Genomic DNA, 16,437 nt, shown 5'->3' with positions numbered 1-16,437 from the left:
AAAGCAAACCAAACTGTTATCACTTTGTAGCAAAGGCAGTTTTAAATATGTTTTCTGTCCACAATGCTAGTTCATTTTTCTTTTTTTTTTCTCCCATAAACCAGGTGTGTCCATTTTCAGTAGTGAAAGGATAGGAACAGCAGGCACACAGAAGTTTTCTGTTTAATTCCCTGCTATAAGAAAACATGCCTCCTTCTACAACAGTCTGTGCCAATTCCAAGATGCCAAATAAACTTTGCCTGCAATGTTTAAGAGGTTGAGATTTGTTGTATTTTATATCTGAATTGGTAGGGATAGTAATGCTGCATCAGACAACAAAGAGCAGTTTCTCTTCTCCTAGTCCTCCGCTCCATCATCTACTTCTATTCATCTTCTCCCATTCATCCACTGTCACTACAGTTAAAACCTTTAGCCAGGTGTTTAACGGGGTTGTTATTTACACCTCAAGGTCATGGGCTAGGTCAGGAGTGCCAAACTACTGCATGAAGGTGTCCTCATTGAGCCTGCAGCTCCAGTCATCTTTGAAGAGGCAGAAGCTATGCTCAGCTCCTGAGGCCTTCCCTGCAGCCTGATGGCTCTCACTGGCTTCTGCAAGAAAATATCCTCATGCCCAGATGCCAGCTTGTCACAGCTCATTGCCACAAAGTAGTGCTCTTCACTTCTTCTAGACATTAGTAATAGGCAAAGATATCCAAGTATATGTCAGTACATAACCTGTCTGCTCTCCTTTGCCACTATTCTACATTATAAATCACCAAGGGTGCCTGTCAGTAAATACATTTTAGCACAAACATGCCTGGTATTTGTGTACTGAGATACATTTCCATATAACTGTGTGAGAGGACAGCTCAGATACCCACACGTAAATGGGACTTGCCTTTATTACAACATTTCTATATGCTTGCTATAGTGTTGAAAAGCTAAATTAGCCATCTAGCTCCATTTAACAACGCTTTGGAAGCAAACATGCACCTTTAACTCTTCAAACAGGCTTTCTTGTGCTGATGACTTGCTCATCTCCACCAAACATCAGCATGTCCAGGAAAATCCTCCACACCTGCCATTCAGGATGGAGCAAGGAGGCAGCTGGCACTGCTCTTGATGTGCCCGGTGCCAAGCAAAGCCCTCAGTGGCTGGGGGAGGCTGCGGAGGCCCCAGCTGCAGGCAAGAGGCACCAACAGAGGCTGGAGAGCAGCTGAGCTGATGGCAGGGCAATGGGAGCAGGTGGAGTTGGTTACCCTGATCAGGAGCTATATAACAGCTGGGGAGGGGGGAATGGGGTGGTTTAGCTCAGCCCAACCTTGGTTTTGCTCTGGATGTGAGGGGTCTGTGCTGGTTTCCAAGTAGTCATTCATTTTCAAAGCTTCCAATTTTATCCTCTGTTTGCAGGTTCACTGTGGTGGTGGTGGTGATAGGGATGAGGGATGTTTTGCTGGAGGCTTTTTGTTTTAGTATGGGGATAGTGTATGTGCTCTTCTTGCCTGGTAGGACTGGAAGAGCTCTCGTTTTTGGGGCACTGCTGGAAGAAAAGGGAGAATGTGTGCTTCATCCCCTAGTAGATGGTTTGCTTTTGCAAATAACTGTAACTAATGTAATAATTTTGACAATAACTTTTTGCAAAGCTTTTGACACTGGCTGGGTATGGTTAGGTAGGTAACAAGTACAACATTTCTGAAGGTTGGTGTAGTCTAGCTATTTTATGCCCAAGGAGCGGAAAACAGGAGTTAAACTAGCGTTTTTTGTTTGCTATATGTAAAGTTTTTCAGTACTAAATGACTCCCTTTGTAGAGGTGAAATGTGTCCTCAAAGCATAGCTTGTATGCTAAAGAAGTTAAGATAAGTTTTGTGTTAAAGATTAATAAAGAAATCTCTAAAGCAATAGGACCATCTCTGTGAAAGTAAATGTAGCTTGCCTGAATGGTGACTCTTAGAAAAGAAACCCTGTCTGACTTATTGCTGGTTTAAGTTCATGGGTTTCTTTAGTTCAATTCTAATTTACCTTGGACTGACATAACAATTCTATTCTGTATCTCTGCCTGTATTGAATTATCTGCCAACTCAACAGTTGGTTGCTGATGCAACTGTTGCTGCAGCAAGGAAAGTTGCAGCTGGCGTTGATGAAGCTTAATGAAGTTTAAAGCAGGAGGCAAAGTTTGCTGATGACCATGGTTGCTTTCTTTGTCTTTGCTTCGAGTTTATGCTGAATTACCCATGTAGGTAGCTGAGAGGAAAAGGACTGTGTGTTCTGTTTCCTGCTCTTACATTAAGAATTTAAATTAATTTTGTGTTTTAAACCTAGAAGACAGTTATGAAGAAGGAAAATGAGAAGCACTTCTTTTGGGTGACATGAAATGCACCTCAGGCTACCAGAATAAATGAATGCGGTGAGTAACATATTCTGAATTCTTCTACCTAATATTTGCTTACACTTTCTGCTATGAAGTACACAAAAATACATCAAATATACTGTATTTACTAGTTATCAATGCATAATTAAAAATAAAGGCTCTCAAGGAAGCTCTTTTAATAATTATTCAAGGGTTGTAAACGTTTACCTTCATTTACAATAACACTCAAAACTGAAACTGTAGTCCTGCAAAGACATTTGACTGTGTCATTTAAAAAATGTGTATTCAAACATTGGAAAAAATTGAGTAACACAGAGAAGCTAGCAGAGACAAAAATAAGTGATAAATAACTAGGTAGAAAAATAAAATGAACTGACTGAGAAAGGAAAAAAGAACAGAGAATAGAGTGAATGACAAAAAGAAAACAAAAGCCAGAGGTATCTTAACTACTGCTATAAACAAACACTGAATTATTTGCAGTATGGAATATTTGCAAATGTATGGATTTTTCCCATTGTAAACTCAGATCACAGGATGTCACATTAGTTTTGATCTCATTGGAATGTACTGAAGATGGGGTTTGGAAATATTTTCTGATCACTGTGTTGCCAGGTGGGTGGGAACAGGTTCTACTCTGAGGCTTTGGTGCTTTTAACTGAAGCTGGAGATTTGTGCAATGGGTATCTTGAGCATAAATTCTCGATGACCTTGAAGGTCTCTTCCAACCTGAATGATTCTGTGATTTTACATTTTGTCCTTTGTCCTTGTGTTATATCTTTACTGTCTTTGTGAGGAATGTAAAATTAATTGGTTATGGAAAAAGTGTGTGGCTTTTTTTGTTATTGGAAACTGTGTATACATGTGGTTCCTAAGCTGTAATGAAAAATCTTAATGCTGTTTTGGAATACTTTGAGAGGTGAGGAGAGAATTTCACTGTAGCTCTTAGAAGATATTCTAGTAGTTCTTTCAGAGGTTTGACTGTCCTAGAAGAACTCTATTGTTCAGCAGTAGGAAGGCTATTCTTTGGAAATGTGAGGAAAGTATGTCTTCTGTGGTCTTTATAAACAATTAGCTTTAACTAGCTGGTTGCATGATGGAAATCAATGATCTGCTGATGGAAATCAGACAATGTTATTTTAATACTAGATAACTTTACTAAGATTGCTGTTCAATTTCTTGTAGGCTCTAATAAGTAATTTCAGAAGGAGCTTAAATAACGCAAAGAAATAGGATTGAGTATCTGACTCTGTACTGGAAGAGGGGGTCAGAAGAAACAGGATCAAGTCCTCAGTGTGACTCCTCAACTGCATTGGATGGCTTTTAAGCTGGAGAGATCTTGGTTCCCTGTTTTGTTTTTCTTGAAAAGGTTTATCAATAAGAGATACTTCAAACTATTTGTTCTGTCCACATTAATACTATCCCTAGCAAAATCCGTGGAAATTCTGTTATTAGTACCAAAACTTCAGTCAGGATCTGCAGCTCCTCATCTCCAGTTTATCACTTACTATTTTCTGATGGAGGTAGGGGATGTTGCTTTAAACAACAAATTTTGCAGACAAATTCATTGTAGCCTTAATGGACAAGACAAAAGCTAAAGAAGAAATTCAGGGAATTTTATGCCCCTTTCATGGGGCAGAATCAGATTTGGGAGAGACACAGCAGGGTGGCTGGAGCCTTACAGCAAAGGAGCTAGAAAACCTGGGTTCCTCGTCACAGCTGGATGCTGGGTCATACAGCCAGGACATACCAGCAGGTGTTATGTCCTCAGCATGTGTCCTGCCAGAACCTGGGAGTCAGTTCTATAGTTAATATTCATCTGACTGATGCTAACAATAGTAACTGATAACACTGAGCTAAGGTTATTGCTCTAAAACATTTCCAGTTTCAAGTATCTAGGACAGTGAGTATACTATTGTGAATGCTAATCATGTAAAGGGGGCTAACTTTCAGATACCTGATGTGAAAATATATTTATTGATTTAAAGAAGCTAGTAGGGTTTTAGGTTTTACCTATAAAACAGAAGTATCCTGGAGGTAAAGAATGTGGGACTTGGATAAAGATTTAAGTATACAATTTTCTTTGTAGTGTTGTGTGTAGAAGTATTTTTCATTTTCAGATAGATGTGTTTTAAGCAACTGAGGGCCAGCCGTGCAATGTTTCAACACGTTTTAGGGAGTTGCAATGTAATCAGTCATATTTCAGATTAATGGATTGATTAGATTAGGAAAAATGTGTATATATTGCATTTTAAACACTTTTAAAATAGCGATATGCAGTAATGTACCAAGCTAGTCTCCTCTATTACCTGCCTTATTAGAGTAATAATGTGCAGGTCTTGTTTTGCAGTACAGTTATAAACACTTTTTGACATGTAAATTCACTGATGTTCTTCAAGCTTGTATTGATTTTTGCAAAAGAGAATTGGTTTATTTGACCTACCTTGCTTAGCTTTTTTTTTTTTTCCTAGGAAAATCAATATAATAAAGTAATTCTTTCCTGTTATCCTCTTCTTCACTAAGCTCTTTTGAGAACAGTCTAAAAATGTCTTTCCTTCAATTATTTCAGTCTTGTTTGCATTAAATCCTTTCAAAGGGACCTATGTAAATGTGCTACTTTAATAAGGATGTCTCCCTATGATATAAGCTAAATAAAATTTTATATTTAAGGTGAATAAGAACCAGTTACAAAGAAAATTGTTCAATATGTGTTCTACCCTAATTTCTTTTTCCATACAAAACCAGCTCTAGCTATAAAGTAGGATGGGAATTTGATGATACAGTATGCATAATTCATGCTTTTGGCCTTCTGTCTGCTCTTTTTCTGGAATCCTACATATTTAGATTAGGTAAAATTATTCTTGTCTACTATCAATACAGTTTGTTTTTGAGGGATATAATGCAATCTATAACAGACTACTTGGGGGAAAAATGCTATTTTCTGTTCTGCGTGACAGATCCTGACTTTAATGTTATTTTGGTGCTCTGTAATAGGATTTTGAACAAATTTTCTATATTGTTGTAATTTATCTTTTTTTTTTTTTAATAGAGGTTTATATACTTAGAAGTTTTGCTAGCTTGTTGTTTCAATTAATGTTGAATTTATCAGTTACTCATTACTGGCTTTATGGTTCACGTGTCTTTTCCATGGCCAAAAGTCACTTTCTGCTGCTGGGCAGGAGTCTTACTTGCCCAGCAGCAGAACTGTTTGAGATTTCCTGGCCGAATATTTTAAATTTCATAATCCTTCAAGACAAAAATTTAGACTGACATGCCTTTTCTGGACTTCTGGAAGTTGCACAAGTCCAATGCAACTTGCCAAACAATGTGACAAAATTTGGTGCTGCAAAATGCTTGCAAGACAACATGTTATTTTTCAGTCTTTCAATGTTCCAGAACTGTAGAGGGCAAAAAAAGGCTTTATGGATTAAACTTCGTGTTTGATATTACGGTTCAACCTGATCTTGGTCATGAGGTGGTACTGTACTGAAGTAGTGGGACTCAGATTTGATTGAATATAAGTATTTGCTGTTAGATTCCTTTATGGTTTTGTTCACTCAGACCAAATGGGGAGGGATTGGGTTTCAATAAGATTGTAAAAAGACCAAATTAAATGATGGTTTCCTGACTTCTAGAGTAAGCGTTAGAATAAGAATTCTTCATTTTAGAATAAACTGGTAATAATGTTATTCAACCTTTTTCACCAGCATTACAAGTTGAACATTTTTGGGAAAATGACAAACATAGCTTGCATTTTAAAAACTTTGAATATTTTTTTTTAACAAAACTATTCTAAACTATCCACCAAAAGAAATTTCATTTGAAAACCTCCCTTATTTCAATTACTCACTAGTCTTTTTCTGCCCTTTTTTTTTTTTTTTTTTGAAAGAACTTGGCATATATGTATATGCAATTATAGCTTTGAAACAGCAGAATTGTGCAAAATCCTTATGTAAGATGGCCAGTCTGGATTTCACAGCTGGAATTGAGTTTGTGTCTACAGATGAACATGTAAAGTCTTATTCTAAATACTTTCTCATGTGTTTCAAAGTTCCCTTTCTGCTCAAACTTATGCTTACAGAAAGAAAACATAATAAAGGAGTATTTCTGCACTCCTAAAGAAAAACTCTCTTTTCCTTGGATACCCTAGCTGCTACCAGTTTCAGGTGTTGCAAGCTAGGGCTGGAAAATGGCTGGAGAGACAGTTTCTACTCTTAAAAATGTGGAATTTACCTTCATTCCTCTGAAAATACTTACTGAAAGGCAGGAATTGGTCCCTGATGGTTAATTCACTGTCACAGACAATATCAGCCCATCCTTCCCGAACTGTTTTTATTTACCCATACTATTACTTGAAAAGAATAATACTGTGAGTTCCATTTCCCCAGGGGTCTCCTGCTTCAGTATAGATCCTCCTGCTTTGGCATAGATCCTAAGTCTGTGAATTTGCATCAGAAATTCTGATGTGTAAGTGTTCCTGTTTGTTCTGTCTGCGGTTACTTAACTGTCCTGGAAAGTGAAACAATAGTTTAGCACTGCATTTATTGTTTTGTTATTATGCATTGTGACTATTTTGGTTGCAAGTTCCAAATTCCTGGTAATACTCTATGCTACGTAGTCATTCTTGACTGAGCCCAGGGTCTTTTCTGTAGTCTTTTCTTGTCTGGAAAATACTCTAATTCAAACAAATATTGAGGAAGTAAAAATGAAAGCATTGGCAGGGTCAATTCCTTCTAGCACAGCTTAGTTTTTTTTTTTGTATCGCTCACTTACCACTGATGCTGGGATCTGCCTTTAGTGGCTGCTAGATGTTGGCAAACTTCATTGGTTTACCAGATTGTGAAAGTAATTGTGTGAATGGCACGAAGGTGCTTAGTACAAAGTCTTGTGTGAAATAGCTCATATAAAATACAAAATGATTTTTGAGATTACTTGAAAAGCCACTTGTGACTCTTTGGTTCCTGTTTCTGTGTTGTAAATGCTCTATAAGATAATCTTGTTCACATCCATAGAATCTGTATTTAAAGCTGTTTGAAAATGATTGTTAGCTGTGTTCAGTCTGACTGTGGACAGTCCTGCTCTGTGCCTAGTAGAATTATTATGTGGCTGCTCTCATTAAAGCTCGGTAGAACTTAATCATAACTTCAGGATCACTTCTGCTAGAGTGGCTAGATCTGTTCTGGGCTTTGGTTTTCTCAGGACTAGTACTATTCCTGTGATTGTAGAACTGGGTTGGAAAATGCTCAACACAGTGCAAAAGTAATTAAGTTGGCTAGATGGCCAAAGAAGCATATGTCCAAATAATTTATAAATCTTATTCAGAATCCATTATCTTCCTTTTCATTCTTTCTGCCACATTCATATTTTTCTCAGGCTATTCTGTCTCTATTGGCATTGTTCATGGAGTTGCAGCCTAACAGATCTCTTGTAAGGAGCAAGCTCTCCTTTACAGAGTCTTCCTGGTACCAGTTAAAGGCTTTGTGTTGGGTCCCCCAGATGCTTGCCGTGATGTGGGACTAAGGGCAGTTTCATAGTCTGGGAAGGAAGAAGCATCATGCTGGAGTCAGCAGAGACTGGGTTGCTCCTGGAGTTAGTCTGGGATATAAGCTGTATTTAACTGATAAATTTTGGCCTTGAGAGTGCTTTGACTCTATATTGCCTCTGTTGTGTATCTTTCAAGGAATTTGATTTCTCCTCACTTATTTTACTGTGCACTTCTTGAGTTCAGTAGTGTCTCTCTTTACATGGAAATCACTGTCATAATTTATGCCATGTTCTTGCTGAATTTAGTACTTTGTAAAGGCAATAATCCTAAGTATGAATAAAAATTCAGCACTCCAGGCAGTAATAGAAGCAATTCTTATATTCTTAATATATTGTAGCATTTTTAAACGTTTAAAAAAAAAAATGTTTTCAGTTTTCCTTTAAATGACTTCTGAATGATAGTCTTCAGCTGATTGCTTCCTTGACATCCTGTGTTGCACATTCATAACTTAGGATGTGAAATGTGTTGCAAAGGAAAGAGTAGAAAATGGGTTTGAAGTTTAATATATTGTTCTTAGGACAAAATTAACAAGAAATAATGCATACATTCCTAGTCTTTATGTTTACTTAGTACATACACAGGATGGGAATGAATATATTATATCATGATGTATATGTTCTCATATATAAAATTGAAACTATAAATATTTGTCTGTCACTTCATATGTAGAACATCTATTGTAAGTCAGCGGGAATGTTGTGCAGGGAAAAAGTATTCAATTTAACTTCAAAGACCAAGCCTATCTTGGCTTTAACTAAAAGTAGTGGAACTTGCTGCTGATGAATTTGAAGAACAAATTCTTCAGTTAAGCCTGTCATCTGTACTTATGTAAAATTTCAATTGAAAGGTGTGTATTACTTTCTTTTTTTTGCTTAGCAATATTGCCTAGTGATATATTTTAAATGCAACTTATTCATGTTAGAACTTCTGCTGACATAGAACGAATTAAAGGAGGACACATTTTCTTATAACTTTTGCAGAATGAACTACCTCAAACTATTTTGGAAAAAAAAAAAAAAAAACAAAAACAAACAAAACAACAACAACAAACAAACTGTGGGACAACAAACTTTTGAATAAACTGGTGGAGTTATTCTATCTTATACCTCTTAGATATAGACTGTGCTTCTGAAGTTATTGTCATTCAGTAAAGATTTATCGGATTATGGAACTCTAGGAGCATTTCAGCTGGTGCAAACCAGTGGGTGGTGACTTGGGCAGTTTCATGAGACAAAGCACATCACTGCCTCAGTGCTGCTGCAGAGGAGGGCTGGTCCCCTTCCCTCCTCTCTCACAAACTTATGCTGCTCAGGCGTTGCTGCCATGACAGAAGCTCAACTAGCTTCTGCCATTTGAGCCAATGGTGGAGCCTGCAGAAATGATGGGAGGTCAAAGGGAAGGCCCTGGGTTTCAAAGTTGGAGCTGGGGAGGGAGCAGAAGGGAAAAGATAAGACCATTCCCCTTCATGCTTTAGTGGCAAGGAGCTCGCTAGTCTTGGAGACTGCAGTGTAGACTACCTGGGACACATGATGGCACCTGAGGAACCAGTTCATTAAACCTACTACTTTTACCTTCTGCACCACTCCCCATCCCTGCCCACCTGCCTAGAGCTTAAAATTATCTGTTTATGGAAATCTGTTAGCTCTTCCATGTGAATTGTGGCATTCAGATTTGCAGATCTTCATATATTTGTAACAATTCCTGTGTTTTAATGCTTCTGCATGAAATATGAAGGGACTTATTTTTTTTTCTTCACGTATCCATTACTATCTAAAAAGTATTACTGTTCAGTCCTTCCTGTCTGATCAGTTGCTTTCTCTTCCTGCACATAAAAGTTTGAAAATGAGTGCTTTATCAGGACCATATTTGTTTGCCTTTTTACATTCAGTAGTTCAGCCACAGGCTCTGGTGTGATCTGTGAGCTTCAGGAGTGGTAAAGAGCAAAAATCTATTCTTAGAAGTGTTTGCTTTTATCAAGATCTAACTTGTCTTTTTGCCTATAGTCTTTTGTCTGTAGTTATTAATTATAGTCAGGGCAACATTTTCAATGATTAATTGACTACTGCTTAAAACAATAAGGCTGCTTAATAAGCAAAACACAATGCAAACTTCTTTTGCATTGTTGTCTATATTTCTGTGTGATCTTTAAGTGAGCTCCTATGCACAATACCAATTTTGGCTCTATAAAATAAGGGAAAACATTTCTAATAGCTGTATACTGTTAAGACTAATAAACTGCTGGCTCTGAAGAGGCCTCAATGCTCGTCTCGACACACTTCTTGATTTAACCCCTGATTAAAACAAGAAATATAATATTGGTATTCTTTAAAAAGGAGGAAGAAAAAAAAACAAAACAAAAACAAAACAACTAAAATTGTTGGACTTAGTAGAGCTAGCAGAAGTATACAAATAACAGCTTTGAGACAATAGGCTTCAAAAACCCTAGAGAGGAATGATAGAATTCAGATAAAAGGAGGATGTAATCAAGATGATCCCATTTTTAATTTCACCTTGACGTTGATGAGTTTAAGTTACTGAGTTAAGGTATGACCCTTGTTCCACCTTGTCCACCTCCAAGTTGTGGTGTGCTCTTACTGCTTTTTAGATATTGCTGACTTCTACTTCCTGTAAGAAAGCATCTGAATGCTCACAGGAAATTATATACATCCTTGACCTCTAATTTGTCTAATTATACCATCAAGATGCTGTCAATATCTTCAAGGATAAAGCTAAGACCTGCAGGTAGTGCTGGCATAAGCTGACACCTGACTTGTGTCACCATATTGGCATTTCCATACCATAGCCTCCTGCCCTGCCACCTCCTTTCCATGTGCTTCCTCCACATCATGGACCAGTACAATAAATATTTTTGCTAGCTGAAGAGAGAGATATGTTGCATGAGGGATTGATCTCTCACGTTCTTGCAAAAGTTAAATACCTTAAATAGTGGCCGTATACACATGGATTGCTTTTCATTAGATTATTTAATTCTTTATTTTTGATTGCTCTGGTTTCTTTCACTTCCTTTTACATGCCCATCCCTCATAACTTATCTCAAAATTCTTTTGCTATTTGCACACCATCTCTCTTAACTGGGATACCATTGTAATAATACTTAAATATGGTATCATAATAGTATTTGAGATCAGGCTAAACCAGGCTCCCTTTCTCCTGCCAGGAAGATGGCAGGGATGGTACTTTGTAGATTCTCAGTGTCTTATCTACTGCTTTGCAAGAACAAAACAAAAAGCCTGATGACATGTTTTAGAAGTGCGGTTAAGGACTATACCAATCAAATTTCATATGCTTTCATGGCCTCTAGCAAAGGAAGGTCTCCCTTGGAATCCTTGGAATTAACATTTTAATTGGAATTAAAATCAGACTTCTACTACTGACTTTACAGGAACAATGGTATCCACAGGTCTCTAACCATAACCAATAGAATGTGCAGTAAATATAGCAAGGAAGTAAATTCAGAAATGTGTTAAGATTACTGTAGCTGCTTGGTTTGAATATAAGCAAGTTAAAAATAAAATAAATAAAAACACCACCAAATTGTGGTCATTCCAGTTCAGTGATTCTTTATTGAACCAGCTTAATTCTACAAGTTTACTGGGAAGCTATGTGAATACAATAGCAAGTATTCACATTCTCTTCCCCTAGCAGGAGATAACTCTTATAGATAATTAAAAGATGAATTATATCACTTATGTATTTTTTTTCATGCTGGGATTGTCCTTGGCACCTGTCTTGTTTGGTTCCTGAAAGTAATCAACATGTAGGGAACAGTGGAAAGAATTCTTACAGCTGTGTTTTTATCTTTCTGTCTGTAAACTTTCAGGTAATCTGTAATATATTGTAGATGACACTGCTTATCAATAAAATTGACTTAAGCATCTTAAATCAAACCCACAATTAGACTAAAATTGGCAGTACTAATATATGTTAGTAATAGGATGGAAACCTCATTTTGTGAAACAATAATGATTTCTACTAGTTTACAAATTAAACTTTTAGTGTTATAATTGGCCTACTAATGTACTGTTGTTAATGCCTAAAGCAAGCTAAGTTGATCTATTGTTAGGCAATAAAGCACTTAAAAATAAATTGTGACAATAAATCAGAGCTTTGTGAGATCTTTTATTTCTAGTTAAAGATAGAGGATAATTTCCTAGAAAGGGATCTGAGAGTATAACACTTCAAAATGTATATATGACATGATTTAGGTGGTGTTGAGCCTTCTGATGTGCATAGCAAAAGGAGATGATATATCTAGTATTTTTTTTGAAGATCTATATGAGAGAAACTTGTTCAGTGAAAGCAGTGTACAAGCTGTAAAGTCCACAAACAGCATTAGCAATAACATTTAAGTATGGTGGCTATCACCATTTTTTAAATTAAATGTATTAAACACATCTTTATAAAAATACATAAGGAAGCTCTTCTAGATTTTCAGCAGAAAATTGCTACCACTCTTGACATTTAATATCTCCACGCTACCAAGTGCATGTCTGACATCAGGAAGGTCTTTGATCCAAATAGCGTTCATGTGGTTATAAACTCGCAAGTCATATTAAGGACTCCCTAGGTTCCTCAGATAGTTGGGAACAGTGGAAGCTAAGAGCTGGGTACTGAGATTCTTGAACAGACCTGGTGAGAGAAAAGCTGTGAACAGAAATTTGTCTATGCTAGGGCAAAAATTTGGAAATGAACATGATGTCATCTTATGCATTAGATATACTGACTTCCAAGTGGGAAAGTGTGTTGTTTTTTTTTCTCTGTTTTGCTGTTCTCAAAGGAACAAGAATTTGCATTCAGTAGCTGTTAGTAAGCAGGCTGTTACTGAGAACTTCCCCTGCTACTCCTCTAGGTGGAAGAAATCCTGCGAGACTTGTTTTCCGAAGATGAATAATTTGACCAAAAAATGCTCTACCACAGAATTTCAAATCAAGGCATTCTACAATTGTGGAGATGATCTGGCTGTATTTAAATATATGTACTCTGCAGCTGTGTTTGTACCTTCTGGAAGCTTTTTGGTTTTTAAAGTTCTCCAACCAGAAAATCAGTGTCTCCTCCAACAAAAACTGCGGTCATCTTTGTAATATTATTGTTTCTAAACAACATACGTCTATGAGGCGATAAACTTCTATGTTATTCAGACCAATACTTTAAATATTACATTTATACTCTTCAAGAATATTTTTGATTGGTTTAAGAATGTTTGAAATATGTACAAGTGGCACTATTCCACTACAGCAATGTATGACACTTGTCAAACTCACCAAAACAATCCTCAGAAAACATGAAGTTATTCTTTCATAAGAATGAGTTACTTTCACTTGTAAACTTGTACAGCCTTGAAAATAGGAATTGCTTATTGAAAAAGACAAGTGATTTGTATAGGTAAATGTATTATTAGTGGACAATGCCAAATGGTTAATATTGAATTTAAAACATTAAGCCTCACTTTCTGCTGAATTAACATCCCTATGTAAGGGGAAGAAACTTATTGCAAAGTCTCAATGTGTTGAACTTTAACTTTTTCCTGCTACAGTTACGCTTAGCTCTGCTATAATAACTTTGGTGTTCTATATTCAAGATGTACCTTACAATGAAGCATGTCAAAAAAAAAAAAAAGTGAATTAATGCCTGCTTTTTGGGTTTCTGCATCCTATCATAGCTAATCAGATGATATGCCTGGGTAGTGAAGCTCCTTTGGGAGATGAGTTATTATTTTATTGGAACAAATAAGATTTCCTTTTACAACTTAAATTGTCCCTGAAAGCCAGCAAAATCATCCCAAATTTATTTCCAAACACTGAAGGTAAATTACTATGGAGGTGAAAACTTTAAGAAATGCTATTCATTTCTAATAAAGAAGTTATAAAATGTGAAACAGATCTAGCAGAACAGAAATGGTTAGGAAATGGAAAAGCTCATACAGAGACTGAAACACTTAGTGGTAGATGGGGAATTATGAAATGGAGGAGGACATTGGCATTAGGCTGGAGCTCCTGAAGAACTTAGGTACATGCAGATAAAGTGAAGAAGTGAGAAGCTAAGTATCCAGCAAGACACTTCCAGAGTTTAAGGTCTAGCTGTAATTCCAGAGAACACTGTAAAAACACAATTTTTGTTGTTTATTGGTTACTTGCTGTATTTCTCATCTGACCTTTATTTTTACAGACAACAGGTTTCTGGTTGATCACCCAGAATTTCTGGTCACAATACGGATTTCAGACAGTTGCAGGGGGTTGATAAAACTGTAATAAACCTATATTGGCACAGGAACCTGTGAACTGTCATTACGGGATCTGACCAGTGGTCTGTTACAGCCACTCATCTGTCTCTAACATCAGTCTACTGCTCTTACAGAGCTGAAAAAAAAAAGGCAAATCCAAAGTAGAAACGGATAGAAGACTCCTTGTAATTAAGGCTACAATTGCTCTTTTATTTTTTTCTCTTTTATTACAATTTTTGCTGAAGTACTGCCAATGTATATTCAAATAGAAGAAATTAAAGTGTTTTTCTGACTTGATTGGAGCCAGACCTGTGCAAGTGGCAGTGATCCTATTCCAAGAGGATTTTAATTTCAAAATAAAATTCCCTCCCAAACCTGGAAAATAGTAATGTTTTCCAACAGTATAGCAAGAGCATCTTGAAACTAAAGCCTTTACTTACAGTGCAGTTTGTGATCTTACAGGGATAGCATAACTCTACTTTGAAATAAAGGACAGGAAGGCTGTGTGTAACTTGAACTGGCTGCCCAAGTTACTGGCTGTAACAATTACAGCTAGACAAAAGCTTCAACAAAGATAAATCAGGAGGAAATAACCTTCTTGTGAGTCCATTATGAAACTTGGAAAGAATTTGCTGGTGCACCTCTGTGAGTAAAAATGCTAATATGTACAAAATTTTCTTTATCAGCTTTGAGGCTGGAAAATGATAGTTGAAGAGATATACATTCTAAAACTGGAAGATGGCATATGCAAATTCCACTGTCTTTTTTTCCTAAATCCTCTTCTTAAAATTCCGTGGGGCTCAAAAACATGAGAGAAATTCTGCACTTTTAAAAGTAGAATTTATTACATAAATTAATGGCATTTCAAGTGATCTTGCTGGAGTAAGGAGATAAGTCTGAAAGGAGGAAGAAGAGTGATGAGCAAGTTGTAGCTGTTTGAAATGACAGCACTGAGGATTTCTAAATGTAGAAATGTAGCTATCACTATATTGCATGAGTCATAGCAAGAAGTAATAGAAGTGGAACTCTAGAGAGAGAATGACTGAAGTTGGTGCAATAGCAACATCATTTGAACATAAAAATTTTGGAAATAAAGGAGAGCCACAAAAAAAAGGGGGGGAAATTGGAGAAGCAGACAATGGATGCAAGTGTTCCAAGCAGCTCAGCATGCATCAAATGCACATTCTAGTGGGTAGTATTTACTAAAATTTCAGGATTATTCATGGGCATTTTTATGACAAAGCATGTTATTCACCTTGTGTAATGCGGCTGATACTTTTTTTTTTTTTTTACTGCTATGCATGTTGTTATTTGTACTTAACTGCAATGAAGCTATATGTTTCGGTATGGAGAGGAACTATGCACTGGCTGGAGAATCATAGAAGCACAGAATCTGGGGTTAAACACTAGGTTCCTTATCTCTAATTAAGTCCAAGAAGGACTTCTGCATGAGGCCCAAGGAGTGTCCCTTTCTATCGTGGTCTCCTTTAGCAAGGCAAGTTAATCTAATAGTCCCTGGCATCACAGTGCCAGGGGTTAAGCATATTTTGAGTAATGGCAGTGGGAATATTTTAAATAGGTGACAGTGGCAGCTCTTGTACTGGGAGCTGCTGATTCTCAATCTGATGATAAAACCTTCAGAGAATACACAAAACTTGTAATTGCCCTAAACTCACTCATGAGAAAGGAACTAACACACATGAAGTACTTTCTGTGCAGTAGTTAAGTGAAATTAGCAGAAAGAGTTAGGTTTTAGGTGGCAATCTAAAATGGCCATATTAGTATAGCTGTTCTTCAACACAGGGATATTATAGTTGTTACATATGTACACTGTAACTGAGATGAAATCAGAACAGGGAGGGAAAATGGTCTAAGTCATTGGCAAGACCTTTATTCTGAGCTGGAGAAATTACTGTTACTTATAGAAGAAATATCAGAAGAATCTCTAAAATAACTGTGTGATGGAAAAGGCAGTGTGAACTTCTTGATCTGAGTGAAAATACAGAGAATAAGGAGCTGAGAAAATGTAGCAGTTAAAATGTGGAAGACAGGTACTTCCTATTATGCATCTGTTGGAAGTCAAAGTCAGTATCCAGCCAGCAGTCTGTGCAGTGCCTGGAAATGGAGAAGCCTCTAAAGCCTGCCTGCAGAGCACTTCTCTTCAGTTTACTGCTAGCTGCTGGAGCTCTTTATTGTCACTATTATCTTTCCCTTTTTGCATATGTACAGTATAGAAGTCTGTTAGAGTAGCCTGAAGAAAACCTAAGGGACAAATTCTACATTCTGATGCACTGCTAATACCTGGT

General features: G+C 36.8%; 1 long non-coding RNA gene across 3 annotated transcripts in view; it reads left to right on the top strand.

The window, feature by feature from the left end:
• Positions 1–1,288: 1,288 nt before the first annotated feature.
• LOC137858277 (uncharacterized) overlaps positions 1,289–16,437 on the top strand; it is a 57,524-nt gene continuing 42,375 nt past the window's right edge. Inside the window, exons 1-3 of one of the 3 annotated variants that reach the window (XR_011097616.1) lie at positions 1,289–1,325; positions 2,066–2,213; positions 2,300–2,384. This is a non-coding gene — a long non-coding RNA (uncharacterized lncRNA). Of the gene's footprint in view, positions 1,344–2,065; positions 2,214–2,299; positions 2,385–16,437 lie in introns of all 3 variants that reach the window. The other 2 variants (XR_011097614.1, XR_011097615.1) reach the window with 2 other exon arrangements.

This window comes from Anas acuta, chromosome 6 (assembly GCF_963932015.1).
Source record: "Anas acuta chromosome 6, bAnaAcu1.1, whole genome shotgun sequence".
Lineage (NCBI taxonomy): Eukaryota > Metazoa > Chordata > Aves > Anseriformes > Anatidae > Anas > Anas acuta.
This window is presented reverse-complemented; position numbering and strand designations above follow the sequence as displayed.